This window comes from Mercenaria mercenaria, chromosome 3, assembly GCF_021730395.1.
Source record: "Mercenaria mercenaria strain notata chromosome 3, MADL_Memer_1, whole genome shotgun sequence".
Taxonomy (NCBI): Eukaryota; Metazoa; Mollusca; class Bivalvia; order Venerida; family Veneridae; genus Mercenaria; species Mercenaria mercenaria.
This window is the reverse complement of record NC_069363.1, coordinates 54,101,546-54,126,851: the sequence shown is the minus strand read 5'-3', so window position 1 is coordinate 54,126,851 and position 25,306 is coordinate 54,101,546. Positions and strand designations below refer to the sequence as shown.

The 25,306-nt window shown below is 36.9% G+C and overlaps 1 protein-coding gene across 4 annotated transcripts in view; it reads left to right on the top strand.

The window, feature by feature from the left end:
• LOC123524727 (neurocalcin homolog) overlaps positions 1–25,306 on the top strand; it is a 128,455-nt gene that overhangs the window by 30,772 nt on the left and 72,377 nt on the right. Inside the window, exon 1 of one of the 4 annotated variants that reach the window (XM_045303158.2) lies at positions 14,675–14,798. The exons of 2 other annotated variants lie outside the window; for them this stretch is intronic. The gene's annotated coding sequence lies outside the window, so the exon portion shown is untranslated. Of the gene's footprint in view, positions 1–14,674; positions 14,799–14,828; positions 14,957–25,306 lie in introns of those variants that run through there. One more of the 4 variants, XM_045303155.2, reaches the window with a different exon arrangement.

Here is a 25,306-nt window from a genome sequence, read left to right as displayed (position 1 = left end):
AAATGATGAGTTATTGTCATCACTTGAGCGGTTGTCGGCGTCGGCGTCGGCGTCTGCGTCGGCGTTGCCTGGTTAAGTTTTATGTTTAGGTCAGCTTTTCTCCTAAACTATCAAAGCTATTGCTTTGAAACTTGGAATACTTGTTCTCCATCATAAGCTGACCCTGTATAGCAAGAAACATAACTCCATCTTGCTTTTTGCAAGATTTATGGCCCCTTTTGTACTTAGAAAATATCAGATTTCTTGGTTAAGTTTTATGTTTAGGTCAGCTTTTCTCCTAAACTATCAAAGCTATTGCTTTGAAACTTGGAATACTTGTTCACCATCATAAGCTGACCCTGTATAGCAAGAAACATAACTCCATCTTGCTTTTTGCAAGATTTATGGCCCCTTTTGTACTTAGAAAATATCAGATTTCTTGGTTAAGTTTTATGTTTAGGTCAACTTTTCTCCTAAACTATCAAAGCTATTGCTTTGAAACTTGGAATACTTGTTCACCATCATAAGCAGACCCTGTACATCAAGAAACATAACTCCATCTTGCTTATTGCAAGAATTATTGCCCCTTTTGGACTTAGAAAATCAGTTTTCTTGGTTCAGTTTTATGTTTAGGTCAGCTTTTATCCTAAACTATCAAAGCTATTGCTTTAAAACTTGCAACACTTGTTCACCATCATAGGCTGACCCTATACAGCAAGAAACATAACTCCATTCTGCTTTTTGCAAGATTTATGGCCCCTTTTGGACTTAAAAAATATCAGATTTCTTGGTTAAGTTTTATGTTTAGGTCAACTTTTTCTCTTAAACTATCAAAGCTATTGCTTTGAAACTTGCAACACTTGTTCACCATCATAAGCTGACCCTGTACAGCAAGCAACATAACTCCATCCTGCTTTTTGCAATAATTATTGCCCCTTTTGGACTTAGAAAAATCATTTTCTTGGTTGAATATTATGTTTAAGTCAACTTTTCTCATAAACTATCAGCTATTGCTTTAAAACTTGCAACAGATTTTCACCATCATAAGTGGACACTGTACATCAAGAAACATAACTCTATCCTGCTTTTTGCAAGAATGATGGCCCTTTTTAGACTTAGAAAATCATGGGTAGGACAATATTTCTATTATACAAAAAAAAATCAGATGAGCGTCAGCACCCGCAAGGCGGTGCTCTTGTTAATAATTTGATAGTCACATATTTTTACATCTGTTTGTAACTCAAATACTATACAAATGTTTGAAAGGGCACACATAGGCATGTTATACATGTATAGTAGTGAGAGAAGCAAATACAAAATGTACTGTGAATTCATTATTATTCCTTGGGTAAAATTTTCATTGGCTTATCCTGGTTGTTTGTTGCAGTAGATTGGCAAATGTGTGCTGTAAAATACTAGCAACACACCAGGTAATCTTCTGCATGCCCTCCTCGCAACGCGCACACCACTAGCGATGAAGATGTGATTTGTTTTCCATTTTGTTTTTATTATTTTTTGTATTTTTTATATATTTTTCGTTTCCTTATTTCTTTTTCTTCTTTTGTGCATTTATATTTATTTCTTTTAGACACATACTAAATGTCACACGCATTCATTACTTCATGTTCTTCCTTCTGTGAAAACTGAATTGAAGATTGTTCTTTGCGGCGGACTAGGCCTAAACACAACAAAAAAGAGGCAATATGTGCACAGCAGTTAATCTGATTCTGATTATAGTCTATCCAACAGAAATAACGCTTGGCATTGATATGCCTGTCATGCATAGGTGAAGAACAGTAGCTTCTTGGCAGGTCAGATCGGTGACGGTTTCACATTCAGTGTGATGCCACGAAAGTGATGTGTCAAGTCGCTTTCCTTGCAGATGGCATATACAAATACGGCTAGACGCGAAAACGAATAAACGGTCCAGCCGAGTTTCAGGTGGAATTTTTATGCAGAGACCTGCTTCTACCTTAGCCCTACAGATGACACATTTTGAATATGTTTTGCCCACAACTTCAGCCCTGAATAGACATTATCTATAGATGGGTTGTTGTCAGACTTATCCCGATTTAACTTTTTTCCGATCCAGCTTCCTTAGGCAAGCCTCAGAAGGAACTGTCATTTCGGATACATTTTTATTACATGTTTAAGCGAAATGAGCCGTGCCATGAGAAAAACACCATAGTGGCTTTGCGACCAGCATGGATCCAGACCAGCCTGAGCATCTGCGCAGTCTGGTCAGGATCCATGCTGTTCGCTTTCAAAGCCTTTTGGAATTAGACAAACCGTTAGCGAACAGCATGGATCTTGACTAGACTGCGCAGGTGCACAGGCTGGTCTGGATCCATGCTGGTCGCAATTACACTATGTTGGTTTTCTCATGACGCGGCTCAAATATTATCTGTGCCACTGGTACTTATCCCAAGCAAACCCACCCTACGGCCTTGATAAGATTACTGCCTTTTCTTAGTAGTATAGGATAGACAACGAGTGCCGTTGTCTAGGGGATATATACAACGAGCAAAGCAAGTTGTATATATCCCGTAGACAACGGCACGAGTTGTCTATCCGACTTAGACCACGTGACATAAAAACTGCAATTATTGAAAACTCTCCCACGCGTTCTATAAAAATTAGGATTAGCGTGTTTTTATAAGAGTAATATCATCTTTGTACCATTAGCGCTTAATTATCAGTAGGGCATATGAAAGAATGCAGGTTATTTGTATAAATTCAGTTTTACTCAAATACCGGATTTACTAAGATTTAACGTTCATTAACACTTTGAGTCATTTGCAATCACAAAATTAATGCTAAACAGTTAACAATTAAATATGGATTTCTCAAAAATATTAAAAATTGGACTGCATGCTGAACAATTAGTTTTTGTGAGGAGTTTGCATGTTGGCGAAACACGATGACAGATACGTTGATTCGTTGATTCAAGAAGATAGCCAGGTTATTTATTTATTTATCTATTTATTTACTTAGTAAGTTATTTTTTTATTTGTTTACTTTGTTTATCAGGATATAGTTAGTGCGTAGATGCTCGTAGGACTACGAATACCTTTTACTATATCGTGCCCTTCTTGTAAGAATTATGTAGTTGTTTTACTTTCTAACTGGGCCAAGTTGTTCGAAACTTTAACGGACTGTAATTTAGTTTAGTTTATACTAATTTGTTTTAGCTCGATTGTGATGAAAGCTTTAACTGTTTAAGCTTATTGTAACCACTCTCGAGTCCGTTTCCTATGAAAACTAGTACTGGGGTCATATGAGAAGTCATGGTCGTGACCCTAATGATGCTCGAACCCACGACCACTGCATTAAGCTGTTAAACTAACCGCCTGTTAAATTTCTATTTATGATACTAGTCTTGGTGGGTGGGAAACACTAGTATGATGTTTTAATTTTACTGTAAAGATGGTTTAGTGTTTATAATCCTTAACAAGTGCATTTGATTTTCTAAGTTTTCTAAACTGTTGAAATCTACTGCTAAAGTCAATCGACCGTTAACTCAATCGCCTGTTAAGTTTCGGACAACTGGATCCAGTTGATTGCAAATGTAAGGATCGTGCTGACATGTCTTTTTATAACAAGTGAACATAAAATGTTACAACTGTTGGAAACGTTTCAGTGAATGTGTAAATTACGTTTTTACCCAGTTGGTTCTACACTACAAATATGTAGTTTATTGTAACTCATTTTTAGCTCATCTGATTTTTTGAAAAAAAATGATGAGTTATTGTCATCACTTGAGCGGTTGTCGGCGTCGGCGTCGGCGTCTGCGTCGGCGTTGCCTGGTTAAGTTTTATGTTTAGGTCAGCTTTTCTCCTAAACTATCAAAGCTATTGCTTTGAAACTTGGAATACTTGTTCACCATCATAAGCTGACCCTGTATAGCAAGAAATATAACTCCATCTTGCTTTTTGCAAGATTTATGGCCCCTTTTGTACTTAGAAAATATCAGATTTCTTGGTTAAGTTTTATGTTTAGGTCAACTTTTCTCCTAAACTATCAACGCTATTGCTTTGAAACTTGGAATACTTGTTCACCATCATAAGCTGACCCTGTACATCAAGAAACATAACTCCATCTTGCTTTTTGCAAGATTTATTGCCCCTTTTGGACTTAGAAAATCAGTTTTCTTGGTTAAGTTTTATGTTTAGGTCAGCTTTAATCCTAAACTATCAAAGCTATTGCTTTAAAACTTGCAACACTTGTTCACCATCATAAGTTGACCCTGTACAGCAAGAAACATAACTCCGTCCTGCTTTTTGCAAGATTTATGGCCCCTTTTGGACTTAGAAAATATCAGATTTCTTGGTTAAGTTTTATGTTTAGGTCAACTTTTTCTCTTAAACTATCAAAGCTATTGCTTTGAAACTTGCAACACTTGTTCCCCATCATAAGCTGACCCTGTACAGCAAGCAACATAACTCCATCCTGCTTTTTGCAATAATTATTGCCCCTTTTGGACTTAGAAAAGCATTTTCTTGGTTGAGTATTATGTTTAAGTCAACTTTTCTCATAAACTATCAAAGCTATTGCTTTAAAACTTGCAACAGTTTTTCACCATCATAAGTGGACACTGTACATCAAGAAACATAACTCTATCCTGCTTTTTGCAAGAATGATGGCCCTTTTTAGACTTAGAAAATCATGGGTAGGACAATATTTCTATTACACTAAAAAAAATCAGATGAGCGTCAGCACCCGCAAGGCGGTGCTCTTGTTATTGATATCTAATAACATGGGGTCATTTTTACGATTTTAATATTTAGACGTTGTCAACTGAATTAACCTTCTAGTCAATGTTATTTTTATCCCATTGATAACTGGTGAGAATATTGCAAGGTCATTTAACTCCGGCGTTAGCCTGTATTGTTAGATGGTAAATTGGCACGAAATTCACGCGTTTTTTGCCCAAGTTTCCCCCAATATATATACAACAATACCGTTGTATATGAAATATAGACGGTTACAAGTCTGCTTTGCGATTGGCTATTTACCGATTATTGTGGTCTAATTAATGTTATACAGCACACACTCGGTGTGCCGGGCTGGATATGCACAACTTCGCAGAATAGGTCACATCAGACGGTATCTTACCAGTGATGCCACAAAAACCCTTATAAACAGCCTGGTTACTTCACGGTTAGACTACTGTAATGCCTTGTTAAGTGGTATACCAAACAGCACACTTAACAAGTTGCAACATGTCCAGAACACTGCAGCTCGCGTAATCACTAAGACGCCCCGTCGCAATCATATAACACCGGTTCTGAAGGAGCTTCACTGGTTGCCAGTGAAATACAGGGTGCAGTACAAGGTTCTGACCCACACCTTTAAGGCGTTACACAATCAGTCCCCTGCCTATATTAGGGATATGCTAGAAGTGTATAAACCGGTCAGGACCCTAAGATCGCAAGACACGCTGTCACTGGTTATGCCAAAATCTAATACCATGATGTATGGCAATCGCAGCTTTTCGTGCACTGCTCCAAAGCTTTGGAACTCTCTTCCTGTCAAAATCAGGGAAGCTGACACGCTAGCTGCTTTCAAAAGCCTGCTCAAAACCCACTTTTTTTGTACAATATTTTGTTAACTGACCGATACATTTATTTTTTTTATCTTGTTTTTTTTAAATTATACTTGTTTTCATTCATGATTTTTGTTAATGTGGAATGCATTATCTTTGTATACGTATTTGTTTGTATTTTTGCAATTTATTCTGTAAAGCACTTTTGAACGTGTACAAGTGCATGAAAAGAGTGCTATATAAATGTGGTATAATAATAATAATAATAATAATTATCTGCCATCACTTATAACAGAGCTATATAGACATGTACATGTACTTAAATAACTACCTGAACCACTGTAATAAAACTGACCGGTCACTTATACATGTATACCTATTCACACATGTAATGCATCAATAACTTTACATTACGAACAGTGTATAGATAAATCAAGTACAGGTTGTTTGCAAAAATATCGTTCCCTTTCTTATTTATTTATGGGATTTTAATCTTAAAATGTCATTTTATCCTTAAATAAACAGATTTTGTCACCGTTTTCGACTGGAAATCATATATTTAAAACTTCCGTAAAGTGATGACATTATATTTTTACGGAAATTAAACATTTTATTTTTTCAAGAAAATATACCCTAGCCCACATAAAATAAGAAAAACATCTTGATAGGAACAGATACAAACCAGTTTCTGCTGTAATAAATTAACTAATACATTGGTTTATCATTGACTTGAAACAATTTGGGTATTGTTCAAATACTTAATGAGAAATTTGCATTTAAAGTGTAGGCTAGAAGCATACGAAAGTGTCCGAAGAACTTTGTGTCTGCTCCATATTTTCTTTGCCACTGGAAGATTTTCATAAAACTTAGCAGTAATCATTAAACCTAGCAAGATAGAGTCCATATTTTAGGTCACAAGGTTCAAGGTCAAGGTCATACTTCAAGAATAAATTCATGATCACACCAAGTTGCATCTGCCCACCTCCTTAGCGCAATAGCAAGGAATAACAGTTCACAATAATTTTTTAATTTTTAATTTGCAGAATGAGGACATTTGAATCATTTGTTGTCACATGAGTATTTAATTGTGTGGAAGCACTGGAATTGTTTAATTGAATTGATATATTATTACATGTGTATATTCTATTCTTGTTATCCCTATTCTGTTCTGTTCTGTTCTGTTCCTGTCAGTATCCTGATTATCTACAGCTGTGTTGGCAATACCACCAGTCTGTATAAAAGTCACAGAAACATGTGGTGTTCAAATCATCTCAATAATATTTTAAGATAGGAATATGTTTTGCATTCTACTAATTAGAAACCTTTGGTTCCTAAAAGTTTAATTTTCTAGATCATGCAAGTAGTAACAGGTAATTTAGTTTAAGATGAAATAAAACAGCAGTAATATTGCGTTAACATGGTGTGGTAATGATCTATGTGAAAGTTGGCATGATATTATGTAAAGATAGATGATTTTTTTCATTGACGTAAGTTACATTATAATGATTACAAGAACAAATTCAATTGCAGTAGTATGAAATACAGAATGAAAAAGGTAACATCTGGTTTCAAGTCGATGGTGGTCTTCTTGCCTGGTACTTGAGATATTTATCTTGTTACTGGGGAAAAAACAAATACTGAAATTTCTGTTGTTTGACTGTCATTTTATCAGAATTACTTCCCTTTTACATGACTGAAACTGTGACAGTGCAAGTTCATGATATACTGTGAACTTCGAAGTCAGTGTTGCAATAACTTAAATTTATTACGATATCGGACTTTATGTTGTTGGCAATACTTCCTTCACTTATCTCTAACCAGCATTGGACCTTATATTGCCTGACAATGATTATTTTTTTTGTCAGTAATCTGTACTTCACATTGCCTGACATTACTTCCTTCACTAAATGTCCTTAGCCAGTTGGGGTCTTTATATTGCCTGACAATACTTCCTTCACTTGTCCTTAGCCAGTTGGGGTCTTTATATTGCCTGACAATACTTCCTTCACTTGTCCTTGGCCAGTGGGGGTCTTTATATTGCCTGGCAATATTTCCTTCACTTGTCCTTAAACAGTACTGTAGGGGTCTTTATATTGCCTGACAATACTTCCTTGAAATGCCCTTAGCCAGTAGGGGTCTTTATATTGCCTGGCAATATTTCCTTTACTTGTCCTTAGCCAGTAGGGTTCTTTTTATTGCCTGACAATATTTCATTCACTTGTCCTTAGCCGTTAGGGGTCTTTATTTTGCCAGGAAATATTTCCTTCACTTGTCCTTAGCCAGTAGGGGCCTTTATATTGCCTAGCAATACTTCCTTTACTTGTTCTTAGCCAATATGGGTCTTTATATTGCTGGCAATACTTCTTTCCCTTGTCCTTATAGCCAGTAGGGGTCTAGCAATACTTTCCCTTGTCCTAATATAGCCAGTAGGGGTCTAGCAATACTTTCCCCGTGTCCTTGGCCAGTAGGGGTATTTATATTGTCTGGCAATACTTCTTTCACTTGTCCTTATAGCCAGTGTGGGTTTAGCAATACTTTCACTTGTCCTTAGGCAGCAGGGGCCTTTTTATTTCCTTGCAATATTTCCTTCACCTGTCTTTAGCCAGTAGGGATGTTTATGTTGCCTAGCGATACTTCCTTCACTTGTCCTTACCTAGTAGGGTCTTGATATTGCCTGGGAACATTTTCTTCACTTGACTTTAGCCAGTAGGGGTCTTGATATTGCCTGGGAACATTTTCCTCACTTGTCCTTAGCCAGTAGGGGTCTTTATATTGCCTGGGAACATTTTCTTCACTTGTCCTTAGCCAGTAGGGGTCTTGATATTGCCTGGGAATATTTTCTTCACTTGTCCTTAGCCAGTAGGGGTCTTGATATTGCATGGGAACATTTTCTTCACTTGTCCTTAGCCAGTAGGGGTCTTGATATTGCCTGGGAATATTTTCCTCACTTGTTCTTAGCCAGTAGGGGTCGTTATATTGCCTGGGAATATTTTCTTCACTTCTCTTTAGCCAGTAGGGGTCTTGATATTGCCTGGGAACAATTTCTTCACTTGTCTTTAGCCAGTAGGGGTCTTGATATTGCCTGGGAACATTTTCTTCACTTGTCCTTAGCCAGTAGGGGTCTTGATATTGCCTGGCAATATTTTCTTCTCTTGTCTTTAGCCAGTAGGGGTCTTGATATTGCCTGGTAATATTTTCTTCACTTGTCCTTAGCCAGTAGGGGTCTTGATATTGCCTGGCAATATTTTCTTCACTTGTCCTTAGCCAGTACCTGGGGTCATTATATTGCCTGGGAATATTTTCTTCACTTGTCTTTAGCCAGTAGGGGTCTTGATATTGCATGGGAATATTTTCTTCACTGTCTTTAGCCAGTAGGGGTCTTGATATTGCCTGGGAATATTTTCTTTACTTGTCTTTATCCAGTAGGGGTCTTGATATTGCCAGGGAATATTTTCTTCACTTGTCCTTAGCCAGTAGGGGTCGTTATATTGCCTGGGAATATTTTCTTCACTTGTCTTTAGCCAGTAGACGTTGTTATATTGCCTGAAAATACTTCAAGAAAAGGCAATGGTGGGCTGTCGTGTTCCTCTTGTAATAGTATTTTTTTTTCTTAGTTAAAAAGAGCAAATTACCAAAAGTAGTTAAGGTATTATCAGTTGAAATATACAGGTGTTACAGGTAAAAAAAGTCAGTAAAAACTGACAAACAGGTAAGTGTTTTAGATGTTTGTGGAATTGATAGTGTTATAACAGCTCTTCAGTCTGGCAGAAGAAATAAGCAGCTAAGCAGGGTGATTTATGCCATCCTTGTTGGTTAATGTTTAATTTCCTCATAAATTGTTTCTTGACATTTCTGATAGAAGGGTTATTAGCACCAGGTATTTTCTCTGAATCCAGGTATCACAGTAGCTAACAGGTTTCTTTCTGTGGATCCAGCTTATGGTGATCTAAACATAGCTTGTCAAAATGGCTGTAACATGGAAAATATGATATAAAGATATAAGTGCATGCAATTGCATGCAGTTTTTCCTGGGCTTTAACTTTGACAGAGATTGTGCAAGTTTTTAATTCACCTGAACATTGTTCAGTATGTCAGCTATTGGTATAAGTGGGAAATCTGGCATCCATCCTGTGTTGTCTGTCATACATCATCAACCTATTTATTTAAATCTCACTTTTGAAACTCAGAATTACACCAAACTTGGTCAGTAGAATCCTGGGATGAACCTCTCAAAAGCTTGTACAAAGGGTATAGTTTGGTAAAGAGCAAAAAATAGGAAAACCTTTCAAACAGCTTCTCATGAAGCAAACAATAGATCTTCACCAAAGTTGGCGTGTAGCATCCTAATTTAAGATCCTGACTAAATTATTTAGAAGTACTGCTTAACACTTTCGATGGGCCACCAGAGCTTAAAATTAAAAACCGTGAAATTACCTCATGAACATGATGATGGATCTTCATCAAATGTGGTCTTTAATATCCTTATTTAGACCTCTCAAATTGACCTGTTGGTTGTGTTTTGCCCCTTTTAGGGACCACCAGAGCAAAAACTAGAAAAAAACTTTAAAACAACTTAAGTACCATTTAATGAATCTTCAACAAACTTGATAAGTACCATGCTTATAATGATCCTGTACTTTATAAGACCTTTAATAAGAAAAATCTGTAAACAACTTATTGTCATGAAACCTTGAAAGATCTGTGCTAAATATGGTCTGTTGCATTATAAGATGGACCCTTCTCAGTTTTGTTTAAATGTTTCAGCAGAAATGAGGCCAGAGTTTTTTAGTAACTTTGGTTACAGGAGATTTTCCAAAAATGAGCATTAGGAGGAGGGAATAAAAATAAAAATAAAGTAGGAAAATGTTAGCATCGGAAAAAAAAAGGGGAAAAAAAAGGGAAAAAAAACTTTGTAAAAAGTGCCACTGGGTTAAAAAAAATTGTTGTTTCAGGCAAATGTAGATTCACAACACAGTCTAGATAAATCAGACAAGATATTTTCCCAATTTGAAGCATTTTATTCCCACTTTCTTTATTAAAGCCTCCATGTTGTATGTTATAATATTATGTTGTAGAAACTATTAAATACTTGAAATTTTTTGCATGTTGCTTGCCTGCTTTAAACATATATAGCTTGCTAATAAATAGAGACTAAACACGCCTGGCATTGTATTCTGTTTCTGGTGTTGGTGTGATTATATATGGTGTAGTGTAGTATTGTTGTCACATCCTTATGCATATTGTGTTTCTGACCTTTTAACCCTTAGCATGCTAAGTTTCTAAAATGGACAGGTCCATCATTCAATTTGGGCAATACCATTTATCATTCGAAGGTGCAATGTAACAACTGTTAAAAGTCTCCAAATGCATATATTCGTCTTGGGGTAGATTATTAATAGATATCGGTTATTTGGCAAATTGCAAAACCATTTTCGGGTTGTTACGGTGGCAGAGTAGTCTAAGGCGTTCTTACTCATGTCGCCCTACAGTACAGGTTCGAATCCTTATCTAGACCTTAAAATAATCTTTTTAATAATACTATATAAAATATCGACAATATAAAATAATCAAAGTAGTAGGAGTTTTACTTCCCCACAATGGACATACATTTTTTTGTCCTTAAAACCAAAAGAACACAGTTTTTATTGCGATCTCAAAGAGCAGGCCCAAAGGGAATCAAGAATAGAACATTCAGGTAATGCAAGGATCTCTTTAAAACTTATTAAAATTGTTAAATTCAAGCCAAATCAGGCTTCTAAGCTAGATATGGCTGTCCGCAACAGGACGTGGGTTCGATATCTATTGTCATTGCACAATTTTCTCACCTTGTTATATTTTAAAAAGTACCGTATTTTCCCGAATTAAGGCCCCCCCTCTAATTAACGCCCCCCCACCCATTTTGGACGGAAAAAAATCAACAAGAACGGGAAAAAATCACCTACCTCATTTTTATAAGTCCACATAATAAGTAATTTACAGTACTAAAGTCCAATGTATTAAAAATTAAACACACTTTTAAACAGTCCATGTACCGTAAGTCCAAAACATTTGTACTAAGTACGGTATGTAACAGAAAATTAAACGGTAAATACATTTTTGATTTGTTTTTACACCACTCGCGCGCACGCTTCCTGCCGACTTTAAACAATCTTGCAGCAATGTGTTTACGATATACCCTTTTCTTCGGCAGTTTTAAGAACTTTTAATTTAAAAGCAGGCACAGCAGCGTGTCAAACTATTGACATTGTGTATTGTGCAATTAGCTACCCGCATGTACTAAGGAAAATGTTATCGGAGTACACAGCTGTTTGGGTCATGACGTAATGTGTAGTGTCGCGAGCGTGTCAAAAAGCCAGACATGGAATACACGAGGTACCGTATTTAAATGCATAAAAGACACACTGCATTAAATTGGATGCCAAATAATTACGTTTTGGGGGGATTAAACAACACAGAAACACTTTACAGCTAGTTTGAACGATGTTTTTAAGTTTTGTAAAAATTTTCATTTTTTATTTTTTTACCTCAAATAAACGCCCCCTCTTTGGAAAATGTAACGCCCCCGGGGGCGTTAATACGGGGAGATACGGTATGTAATAGCGTGCCCTGAAAACATGTGTCACTTGCTGTCAAAACTATTAATCCAAATAAAACTTGAGTACCAGGTCATACAGTATTTGAAGTCATAGTATAAAACTAAATTTCAAACTATGCAGGGGAGAAAGTGCATTTGTCGATCTAACAGCCTGGTAGCTCAGTGGATGCAGGGTTCGAGTACGGCTCCATGAGTCATACGGCTGCAAAATTTTCTCTTAGACGGGTCTATTTTCATGCAATATCTATTTATAGGATATGCCTAAAATGATTTAGTCTAACCCCAACTCTTTTAAGACCTGGACCGGCGTGTCCAAATCACATCGAAACCGATCCTCTCCTGCTTCAATAAAGCTGACTAGACAATCATCCCCGCATGCTTCTTCTAGGAGAGAATGCAATGCCTCCCCGATTGTTATGCTTGTCTTCAGTGGAATAATTTTTTTCAAATCACACTTAAAACTTTTCACCGATACTTTGAAGAAAGCCTCGAGTATCGCCATTTTGTTGTTGTTGTCTGACGTAACCTAAACGGGTTTCCTTTACAAAAACTAAAGCTCACGTATCGGGGAATATACAATCGATAAAACTTACACCAGTCCACTTTCCGCACTGTTAAAATTACACGCTGTGATATTTATTGTAGGTTAATAGACACTGTTTTATTTTCCACCACGGAAAGTAGATGCAAGCGTCGGGGAAAATAAAAATAAAATTCCAATCTTGAATTTTATTTTTATTTGGATTTTGGAGAATTAGGACCGGCGCTCCCGTAACCCAAGTTATTAAAAAACTCTGGCCTGAGGTGCCAGAGCTCAGATAAGTCTTAAACAACTTCTCATAATCTTGTTGAAACAAACCTGATTTTTAGCACCCTGCATTCAATGAACCTCGCTCAAGTTTGCTCAAATGGTTATGCATTTTGGGGCTATCACAGCAGTTGATAAGAAAAAGCTTTAAATGAACTTAATAAAAACTCAATAACTCAGGCAAGGTCAAAAAGTCAAGGTCCTCCTCAGGTGAGCAGCTTAGGTCCTTTCTTAAAATATTTTCATTTAAATGTTAATTGCATGTCGAGACAGTGTATTTTGTTGTGCTAAAACGGTCAAGGTCACTTTTCACAGAATAATATGCCAGTCGTTCATTCTGTGAAACAATTAGGTGAGCTGATATAGGGCCATCATGAACCTCTTGTCAAACATTGGATTCTTGTACTTTTTCCATTTTGGTGAGCTGTACCAATTTGCATTGACATGCACCGTCTACATGGTAATTACTAGGCAAGATTTCCTGCAGCTCTTGTTTTGGTATTCGCCAATATAAGAGTTGTTAAAATTCTTCCTTAGAGAACAAATTAGTTTCCAACATTTTAAAACCTTTGAAATGAGATAAATTTATTGATATTTGAACATGCAAATCCATAGTAACGTCTGGAAAACAAGGAATCTCTAAAACAGAATTTCATTTCTAGGAACTGAAAGAAGAAGGTAACATGCAGGGGAAATTAATTGCCACTTACTGTAAATGACTTATTTAAGGCTCCTCAGTAATTGATTACATTTTGCAGTTCTGTAAAGAGAATTGGATTTTAAAGACAATTATTACTAGTCCTAATCCGGTTCAAACCCTTTTTTGTTGACAACTTAGGCTAGCACCACATCCATTTGTCTGTCAGTCAGTCAGGCTCATTTTTGTCTGGTCATTGACTATGTCTTTTCCAAATAACTTGGAACAAATACTCACCTTATAACGAAGATGCATCTGGCTTAACATGGACCCTTAGAATGAGAGATGATACCAATTTAGGTAAGCATTAGCTTTTCCATACATGATTACATGGTAAATTTATATGCATTAATCATAAAATAAATACAAAAATGCAAAAATAGTGAACTGTGTTATATTAAACAATGTAAATGATAAAATTACAATTAAAAATTAAAAAAATTGTTTTGAACTGAATTCACTCTAAAAGTAAGAAATCTTACCACTATGCCATCCTGTCATTAATGGTCGATTCTGTAAGTTATAAATTAGAGTAAGTATAAATATTTTCAGGATAGATGTACAGCATTAGATAATGAAAATGCAGATTAATCAGCTCTAGTAAACAATAAGGGATAATCTGTTCCAGTAAACCAGTGGGAGACATATTAATGTATTCCTTCACTTGTTTATGAATTTTACATTTTTCTCTGGTGTAGATAATCGGTCTGTTTTATTATGTTTGCATGAAAATAGCAGTTTGACTTTGATTAAGGCGGCAGAGTTGTCTGTGTCACATGTATACAATATTTGTGCGCATGCTTATTTTTTTATCTCTTGAAAAATGCTGCAACATCTCTTTCCCGATTTAATCATGAATATCACAGTGTGGAATCAGTTGGTTAAATCATTTCAATATTGTAGTCAAAAGTTTTATTTGATATCTGGTAATCAGAATATATCGCATAGGGTAGTTCCCTGTACTGGAATTGTCGTGTCACTGACTGGATCAATAAACTTGCCTTTGTCACAAGCATTTTAGATGTGGAATTCTACACAGTTAGTCAATTACAGCCGTATATTGAAAACTGTTGGCCGTGCTATCGGCCAGGTGAATTGTCACATTGTCATAGACCTTGCAGCCTATTCTGCTATGAAATGTAGTGAGAACTGGAACTTGTAACTTGTGTGACAGGTAACGGTTTCTGTTGATTGCTTGTAATGATTATAGCGACAGTGATTACAGGTTGCAGCAACTGCGTACTGGAATTTAATTTAATAAAGTGGGATTGTCTATCACTTACGTTGACATTCACATAACACATTAAAAAAGGATAATTCTGTGTAAAAAAGGTATTAATTATTTATCTTGTTTTAATTGTTAAATATTTTAGCATGCTTTTTGGTATAATGTTTGATAATGAGACTAAGACTAATGGGGATCATAACGTTTTCAATATAATAATACATGAATTTATTAAATATTCCAAAATTTATTGATGTTTCTAGTTTTAAAACATATCGATCTAAAATTATGAGATTATTATTGAGACAAGTGTTCATCTATTAGCCGTCTTCTGAAGTAAGAATGCTTTTTGACACTTTCAGTTTCTTCTGTCTTGTATTTCTTGATGTCCATAACTGCCCCTTTCCATGATGACTTGCAACCCAAACCCTTAAGGTTATGGAAGTTTACTTAGCCTTACATCGTCAGCTAGTAATATATGACTGTACAGTGACAGGAAGTGGGAGGACAAGTGTGTGTTCTATGGACACACATCTAGTTAAACATCAAGAACTCTTCTTGAAAAAAAGTTCCTGAAAGAAATTGAGTCATACTTCTAGAATTTGTATTCTTGAGTTGTTCTTTGAACATTTAAAGAATACATTCAACAACATTTTTGTTCGTTATATCTTCCAGATCAGTTCTTAGCACAGTTCAGGAACATTTTTGAAATTTAAAACTTATTTTACTCAAGTTGCAGTATTTGAAAATGATGAACATTCATAATAATGTTACAACTACCTTTGTACTGAACTCCTACAGTTGCCATCCTTTTCAAATGAAACTTGGTATACATGGACATTAGCATATTTTCAGGACTTACATGACTTACTGTTTTTATGCCCCCGAAGGGAGGCATATAGTTTTTGAACCGTCTGTCTGTCTGTCGGTCTGTCGGTCTGTCGGTCTGTCAGTCTGTCCGCATTTTTCGTGTCCGGTCCATATCTTTGTCATCGATGGATGGATTTTCAAATAACTTGGCATGAATGTGTACCACAGTAAGACGACGTGTCGCGCGCAAGACCCAGGTCCGTAGCTCAAAGGTCAAGGTCACACTTAGACATTAAAGGATAGTGCATTGATGGGCGTGTCCGGTCCATATCTTTGTCATCGATGGATGGATTTTCAAATAACTTGGCATGAATGTGTACCACAGTAAGACGACGTGTCGCGCGCAAGACCCAGGTCCGTAGCTCAAAGGTCAAGGTCACACTTAGACATTAAAGGTTATTGCATTGATGGGCGTGTCCGGTCCATATCTTTGTCATCGATGGATGGATTTTCAAATAACTTGGCATGAATGTGTACCACAGTAAGACGATGTGTCGCGCGCAAGACCCAGGTCCGTACCTCAAAGGTCAAGGTCACACTTAGACATTAAGGGATAGTGCATTGATGGGCGTGTCCGGTCCATATCTTTGTCATCGATGGATGGATTTTCCAATAACTTGGCATGAATGTGTACCACAGTAAGACGACGTGTCGTGCGCAAGACCCAGGTCCGTATCTCAAAGGTCAAGGTCACACTTAGACATTAAGGGATAGTGCATTGATGGGCGTGTCTGGTCCATATCTTTGTCATCGATGGATGGATTTTCAAATAACTTGGCATGAATGTGTACCACAGTAAGACGACGTGTCATGCGCAAGACCCAGATCCGTAGCTCAAAGGTCAAGGTCACACTTAGATGTTAAAGGTCTTTTTTCATGATAGTGCATTGATGGGCGTGTCCGGTCCGTATCTTTGTCATTCATGCATGCATTTTAAAATAACTATGCATAAATGTGTGACACAGTAAGACGACGTGTCACGCGCAAGACCCAGCTCTGTAGGTCAAAGGTCCTAAACTGGAACATCGGCCATAACTATTCATTTAAAGTGCCATCGGGGGCATGTGTCATCCTATGGAGACAGCTCTTGTTTTTTATTTTTTTTTTTTTTGCATTAATGCCACATTTTGGATTTAGCCATATCAGAGATTAAGAAATTTAAAGTCTTACTTTATATCATACTCATAGGACATGAGCTTGAATAGTATTTTTTATGATTCTTGGTATTTGATTTACACAGATGTCAGTTTTCAAGTTAAAAGTGTTCATCTGGAGGCAATTCCTGCTTTGATATGATGGTGTTCATCTGGAGGTAGTTGCTGCTTTGATATGATGATGTTCATCTGGAGGCAGTTGCTGCTTTGATATGATACTGTTGTCTAGAGATATGCTCCTTTAAGATGATGATGTTCATCTTGAGGCAATCTCCTTTGATATGATGACGTTTATCTGGCACACCCCTTTGATATGATTATGTTCATCTTGAGGTAGATGCTCAGAACTTTAGACATGATAATGTTCATCCGGAGACATTAGGAGCTCCTTTGATATGATGATGTTCATTTTGAAAATTGATCCTTTGATTTAAATTGATGATGTTCATTTAGAGGCAATAGAAGTTCTTTTGATATGAGACTGTTCATCCAGAGGCAGTAGTTAAAGTCTTTTGATATGGCGTTGTTCGTCTGGAGAAAATTGCTCCTTAATTTGATGTGATAATGTTGTCTTGAGGCAATAACAACTACTTTGATATGATGATGTTCATCTGGAGGCAGTACCAGTTCCTTTGATATGATTATGTTCATCTGGCTGAATTTGCTCCTTTGATTTGACAATGTCCATCTTGAGGCTATTTCTCCTATGATATGACAATTTTCATCTGGATGCAATTGCTGCTATGATATGATGTTCATCTGGTGGCAATGCTCTTTTGATATGATGATGTCCATCTGTAGGCAATCACTGCTGTGATATGATTATGTTTATCCGAAGGCAAATGCGCCTTTGATATGATGATGTTCATCTGGAGTCAGTTGCTGCTGTGATATGACAGTGTTCATCTGGAGGCAGTTGCTGTTTAGATATTATGATATTCATCTGGAGACAATGCTGCTGTGATACGATGATGTTTATCGGGTGGCAAATGCTTCTTTGATATGATGTTCATCTGGAGGCAATTGCTGCTGTGATATGATGAAGTTCAACTGGAGGCAGTTGCTGCTGTGATATGATGATGTTCATCTGGAGGCAATTGCTGCTTTGATATGACAGTGTTCATCTGTAGACAATTGCTGTTTTGATATGAAGATGTTCATCTGGAGGCAATTGCTGCTGTGATATGATGACGTTTATCGGGTGGCAAATGCTTCTTTGATATGATGATGTTCATCTGGAGGAAATTGCTCCTTTTATATAACAATGTTCATCTGGAGGCAATTACTCCTATGATACGATAATGTTCATCTGGAGGCAATTAATCCTTTGATATACTGATGTTCATCTGGAGGCAATTGCTGTTTTGATATGATGATGTTCATCTGGAAGTAATTGCTACTTTGATATGATGTTCATGTAGAGAAATGCTCCTTAAATATAAGAAGTGCCAAATGTTCTAAGATTTCAGATGGATTGATGGTAAGCTAATCATATATAGTTAACTTGAGGTATTTTGGTATTTTGTTCCTTGATTCAAGTTCTGATTGTCTAAATATGGAGTTTCTCCAGTGATTTTTATTCAAGGCTTGTCATGGTTTCTTAGATACTGTCTATCATTGGTCCTTGTAATTACCTTTGTAATTAGAGGTTATTGCTTTCTTGACAGAATTTAGGAGTCCGTATCAAAACAATAACATCTAGGTCTCGTATAGATTTGTGAAACATTTATGGATAAGTGACAATCACATTTTGGAAAGATTAATGGCTGTGAATACAGAAATGTACCTTTGGTTTTAAAATGTTCTTAGACTTGAATGAAGGTATATGAATTTGTAATTACTGTTTCAAAAGCAGAAAAACTTCAGCACCTGTTTAGTTGAGACAGACTATGTATGGTTATTGAATTATTCAGCTCCTGAGGAACCCTTTATTTAGTGGACTACAGGTGATATATGACTCTTCCTTCAGGACAGTTGCAGTAGGGAGGTGAGGGGAAGATCTAGTACATAGATTTCAAGTGCAGATGTTCCTCCTTAATTAAGGCTCATTAATTTTGCCACAGAAACTTGTAATTGGTTGCCCAGTCTTTTATTGGCTTTTAGTGGAAGCTTGGTGATTCTTTCCAGAAACTTTCTTCATTCAGATTTGTTTTATTTGGATATGGTGCCAGTTTTTAATCAGGTAATAACAGAACGGTCACTTACTCTTGACCAGTCAGTTACTCTCGACCTGTAAATTATCTACATTTCTATATTCTTAAATTAGCTTGCAGTTTTCATTAATATTCAGCATTCTCGTTGGTGATGTAGGAGGTGGTGTAAATGTGGTGAGAGCTAGATGATGTGTATATGTAAGCAGAAATATAAGTACAGTTGGAAGAACTTCTTCCAGTCTTGGCATGTCTGGGGAGATTGTTTCACTGAAGACAGTATGTCCGAAGACATTTATCCTCTGCCTATGATTCATTTCGGGAAGATGTTAGTTTATTTATACAGTACAAGTTAATTTTTACAGTTCTCCGCCCTTCTGGAAGGTAAACCCTATCTATCAGATTAAGTTAATTGTATTGAAACTATGGTTACCATGTCCTGCCGTTGTATTGTTGTGATCATTGCTTTAACCATGGTTTTGTAGTGATAACGCATGTTTTTATGCCTCCGAAGGTGAGCATATTAAAATCGCACTGTTCCTCCATGCATGCATCCGTGTAAATTCTTGTCCGAGCTGTAACTCTGCCATCCATAAAGGGATTTTGAAATAACTTGGCATAAATGTTCACCATAATGAGACAATGTGTCATGCACAAGACTCAGACCCCTAGCTACAAGGTCAAGGTCACACTTAGAGGTCAAAGGTTAACAGGGCCTGTTTCGTGTCCGGTCCATAACTTTGCCATCCATGAAGGGATTTTGAAATAGCTTGGCATAAATGTTTACCATAATGAGACGATAGTCTTGCACAAGACCCAGACCCCTAGCTCCAAGGTCAAGGTCATACTTAGACATCAAAGGTTAACAGGTTCTGTTTCCTGTCCGGTGCATAAATCTGCCATTGATAAAGGGATTTTGAAATAACTTGGCATAAATGTCCCCCATAATGAGGCGACTTGTCTTGTGCAAGGTCCAGACCCCTAGGGCAAGGTCACACTTAGAGGTTAAAGGTTAACAGGGTCTATTTCTTGTTCGGTCAATAACTCTGCCATTGATGAAGGGATTTTAAAATTACATAGCATAAATGTGCCCTAAATGTTCCCTATATTGAGATGATGTGTCATGCGCAAGACCCAGATCCCTAGCTCCAGGGTCAAAGTCACACTTAGAAATCAAAGGTTTTTCTTGTCTGGTCCATAACTCTGCCATTTTTCAAAGTATTTGAAAATAATTTGACACAAATGTTAACCTTATTGAAAAGGTGTGTCACGCTTATTACCTGGGTCTCATTGGTCAAGGTCAAGGTCAAGAAATGATGTATGATTTTTTTGTGCAGACAGCTGTAGCATTCTTGGGCATGCTTCAGGGGCATTTGTCACCAATAGTGACAGCTCTTGTTTTATGTTATAACATCTGCAGAATCCCGAGGGATTGGTTGGTGCCCGCGCCCGGTAGGGTGAGGGTACCAGCGTTTCCCGAGGGATTCTGCTGATGTTATAACACGAAATGAATATGCGTTAACGCTAACATAAAATGCATAAAAAAACTAATAAACGAATAAATTATCCCTCAACGTCATTAAATTTCCATGAAACGTGTGGGAATGTCCGCGTTGTTTTTTCACATTAACGTCCTTTCCTTTTGAATCATCCGTTTTCGGGCCGTAATGTGTTTACGCCTAGCCACGGAATGCGCATATATAAAAAGGTGTTATAACAGCATGTGAGCGCGAGAATCTCTCTGTTAACACATGTTTTCTCTCCTGTTAAAACACCCCCGAAAAGTGACAAAAACAGCAATTTTATGTTAGAATGTTTGTTTATTGGACAGAGTTGTCAACACTGTTATTGCCATGAGTTTCAGTGTAAAATGACATTGGTTACCCTATAGAAAATTTTCTCTGGATTTCCACTGGTCTTTCACCTGAATTCCACTGGAATCCACCGGTAAAATTGTCTGGTATTTCATGTGAATCCAGTGGAAAACCACTGGTTTTACCACTGGAATCCGGTGGAAAAGCCACTGAATTCCAGTGGAATACCACTGGAATCCAGCAGTAAAATTGTCTGGTATTTCAATGGAATCCAGTGGAAAACCAGTGGTTTTCCACCGGTTTTACCACTGGTATCCAGTGGAAAAGCCACTGGAATCCAGCAGTAAAATTGTCCGGTATTTCATTGGAAACCACTGGAAAGCCACTGGTTTTACCACTGGTATTCAGTGGAAAGGCCACTGAATTCCCGTGGAATACCACTGGAATCCAGCTGTAAAATTGTCTGGTATTTCATTGGAAACCCTTGGAAAGCTACTGGTTTTACCACTGGTATCGAGTGGAAAAGCCACTGGTTTCCAGTAAAATACCATTGAAATCCAGCGGTGAAATTGTCTTGTGTAGTTTGTAGAACATCGCATTGTTTCTACCAATAAGTTCCCATACTCAGAGGGGCAACTGGGTTCTTTTTCCAGCAGACAAAAATTGAAGTGACTTTGTTATACATACTTTAGCTTTACTAACTTAATTGAAATAAAGTTCATTATGTTTGAGTCAGTAAAGGCGGGCAGTTAACCTATCCAGAGTTCCTGGATTCAGTACCAGTACTAACCTGTTCTCAGCAAGTATCTGCCAACTTCTTCATATGAATCAGAGGTAGAGGATGAATTATTTTAAACACAATGTCTTTAATCAAATCCTCAACGAGAACATACATCTTGCCCAGGGATCGACCTCACAACCCTGTGATCCATATAGATCTGCTCTCTCCCTAACGAGCTTAAAGCAGACAATTCAAATTAAAAACAAGGGGGTCATGATGACCCTGGATTGCCCGCTTGAGTAATATGAGCTTCATGTTTCAAATATCAAACAGATGAAAGGTTAGTAGTTCACTGAAAGTCAGTTTTAAGATTATTGTGCAAAACTGTACATGTCTTCAAAATTTCAAGGCTGTATCTTAAAAAACATGAAAGTAGGTCAAGGTCAAAGTCAAGCGACCCCTAATTACTTTGGGTCATCAGGTAATTATAATTAAACAGTCTAGGAAATAAGATCAGAAAATTTCTGAATTTTTTTTCGTATAAAACTAATAAAACAAATGACCCCCTGGCTGGGGCCTCTTTTCATCCAAGGTGCATAATTTGACCAATCTTATAAGAGAACCAGTCTAGGCAATGCTAAATACCAAGTATCAAAGGCCAAGGCCTTGAACTTTCAGGCATGAAGATTTTTTTTTTTAAACCCTATATAAGTCTGTGTAAAACTTGGGACCCCCGTGGTGGGACCTCTTTTCCCCCCTGGGTAATAATTTTAACAATCTTTGTAGAGGACCATAAGTCAATATTGCATACCAAATATCAAAGATCTAAGTCTTGTGGTTTCAGGCAAGAAGATTTTTAAAGTCTTTATTTCCTTTATAAGTCTATGCAAAACTTGAGACCCCGGGGTTGGGCCTCTTTTCACCCCAGGGACATAATTTGAACAATCTTGGTAGAGGACCACCAGGCAATGCTACATACCAAATATCAAAGGCTTCGAGACAAGAAGTTTTTTTTCAAGTTTTTTGCCTACAGTATATCATACTGACATCATCTAGTGGTCTTCAACTAAGATTGTTCAAATTATACCCCTAGGGTCAAATATGGCCCCGCCATATGGTTTACATAGACTTATATAAGGAAAAACTTTCTTTTTGTCCAAACCACAAAGCCTAAGGCTTTGATACTTGTAATGTAGCATCATCTAGTGGTTCTCTACCAAGTTTGTCCAAATTATCCCCCTAGGGTCAAAAATGGCCCCGCCCCGGGGGTCACATGGTTCATATAGACTTATATAGGGAAAAGTTTTTAAAATGTTCTTGTCAATAACTACAACATTCAAATTTGGACCACATGTATATTTTTGGGTGGCAAGATGAACCTTGACATGAGTTGACCTTGATTTTGACCTAGTGACCTACTTTCACATTTCTGTAGCTACAGCCTTCAAATTTGGACCACATTCATAGTTTTGTGCACTGGAAAAAACTTTGACCTTGATTTTGACCTAGTGACCTACTTTCACATTTTTGAAGGTACAGGCGTCAAATTTGGACCATATGCATAGTTCCGTGTTTCAAAATGAAATTTGACATTGATTTTGACCTAGTGACCTTCTTTCACATTTCTCAAGATACAGCCTTCAAATCTGGACCACATGCATAGTTTTGTGTACCGAAAAAAACTTTAACCTTCACATTGACCTAGTGACCTACTTTCACATTTTTGAATGTACAGGCTTCAAATTTGGACCACATGCATAGTTTTGTATTCCGAAAAAAATTTGACCTTGATTTTGACCTAGTGACCTACTTTTACATTTCTCAAGCTACAGCCTTCAAATTTGGACCACTTGCATAGTTTTGTGTACCGAAATGAACTTTGACCTTTACATTGACCTAGTGACCTACTTTCACATTTTTAAGGTACAGGCTTCAAATTTGGACCACATGCATAGTTTTGTATTCCGAAATAAAATTTGACCTTGATTTTGACCTAGTGACCTACTTTTACATTTCTGAAGCTATAGTCTTCAAATTTGGACCACATGCATAGTTTTGTGTACCGAAATGAACTTTGACCTTTACATTGACCTAGTGACCTACTTCCACATTTTTGAAGGTACAGGCTTCAAATTTGGACCACATGCATAGTTTTGTATTCCGAAATAAAATTTGACCTTGATTTTGATTTAGTGACCTACTTTTACATTTCTCAAGCTACAGCCTTCAAATTTGGACGACTTGCATAGTTTTGTGTACCTAAATGAACTCTGACCTTAAGATTGATCTAGTGACCTACTTTCACATTTCTGTAGCTACAGGCTTCAGATTTAGACCACATGCATAGGATTGTGTACCGAAACAAACTTTGACCTTGACATTGACCTAGTGACCTACTTTCACATTTCTCAAGCTACAGCTTTCGAATTTGGACCACATGCGCAGTGTTGTGTACGGAAATGAAATTTGACCTTGAGCTCGTCAATAAGTCTTGAAATTTGGAACACTCAAAAATGGCAGATTGGTGGGCACCAAGATCACTCTGTATCTCTTGTTAATTCATGGACAAGTTCATGAATAAAAATTCATGAAAATCAAAATTTATGTTTCATGAATAAATTTATGTTTCATGAATTTCAATATTCATGAACTTGTTCATGTATTATTTTTAATTCATGAACAAGTTCATGAATATCGAAATTCATGAAACATAAATTTTGTTTCTTATTAATATTTATTCATGAACTATTATGAATTTGTTCATGAATAAATTCATGAAGTTCATGAACCTTTTTCACAGGGGCAGAAACTGTAGAAATAGACCACTCTGATATCTGCCTTGCAATCAACCATCTGTTTATCTGCAAATCAATGAAGTCTAATTTTTCTTATGTCTTTTATGCATAACAGACAGAATTGATGAAAAAATAACAATGTTACAGCCATAATTTCCATTTGGGGAGTATTTTGAAGAGATTTTTACACATTGCTTGTGATTATTCTATGTAAGCTGCTGCCACGACTGAAATAACCAGACGTGTTAGTGATGCAAGAGAATGGTGACACAACTACTTCTAAATACAGAAATACTTAGATAAATATTTCATCTGTTATTTGTGATTATTGATTAACTGAAACAAATATTTTATCTTATATATGTAAATACACTGCAGCCTCCATCAGAAAATTGGGCTACAATAAAAAAGGAAATATTTTACCACTTGTTTTTCATTGATTTGTAGAGCTTGATCTTCTGTGGAATGCTCGAAATCCATCTTCACTCCTTTAAGGTGCTTCAGAGGAAAAAGCCCCCCCGGGTCGGCTAAGCTCAATAGGGAGAGTGCAGATCTAAGGGTTACAGGGTCAGGAGTTCAATCCCCAGGCAAGGCGTATATTCTCTGTAACGATTTGATAAAAGACATTGTGTCTGAAATCAATTGTCTTCCATGGCTGATTCATGTGGGGAAGTTGGCAGTTACTTGTGGAGAACAGGTTTGTACTGGTACTGGATCCAGGAACACTGTTTGGTAAACTGCCCACTGTTACATAACTGAAATACTGTTGAACTAGAATGTTGCAGCCCAAAGGGCAACAATGTCAAGCCCATTATTTGTTGATACACGGCCTGAATTACTCAAACATTTCAGCCGATTAAAACAAGTTTCATTCTGGTCAATAATAAAAGAGTTACAAAATAAACTATTTATAGTAACAACAGAGGGAAGTAATTCAATAAAAAAAAATTGTA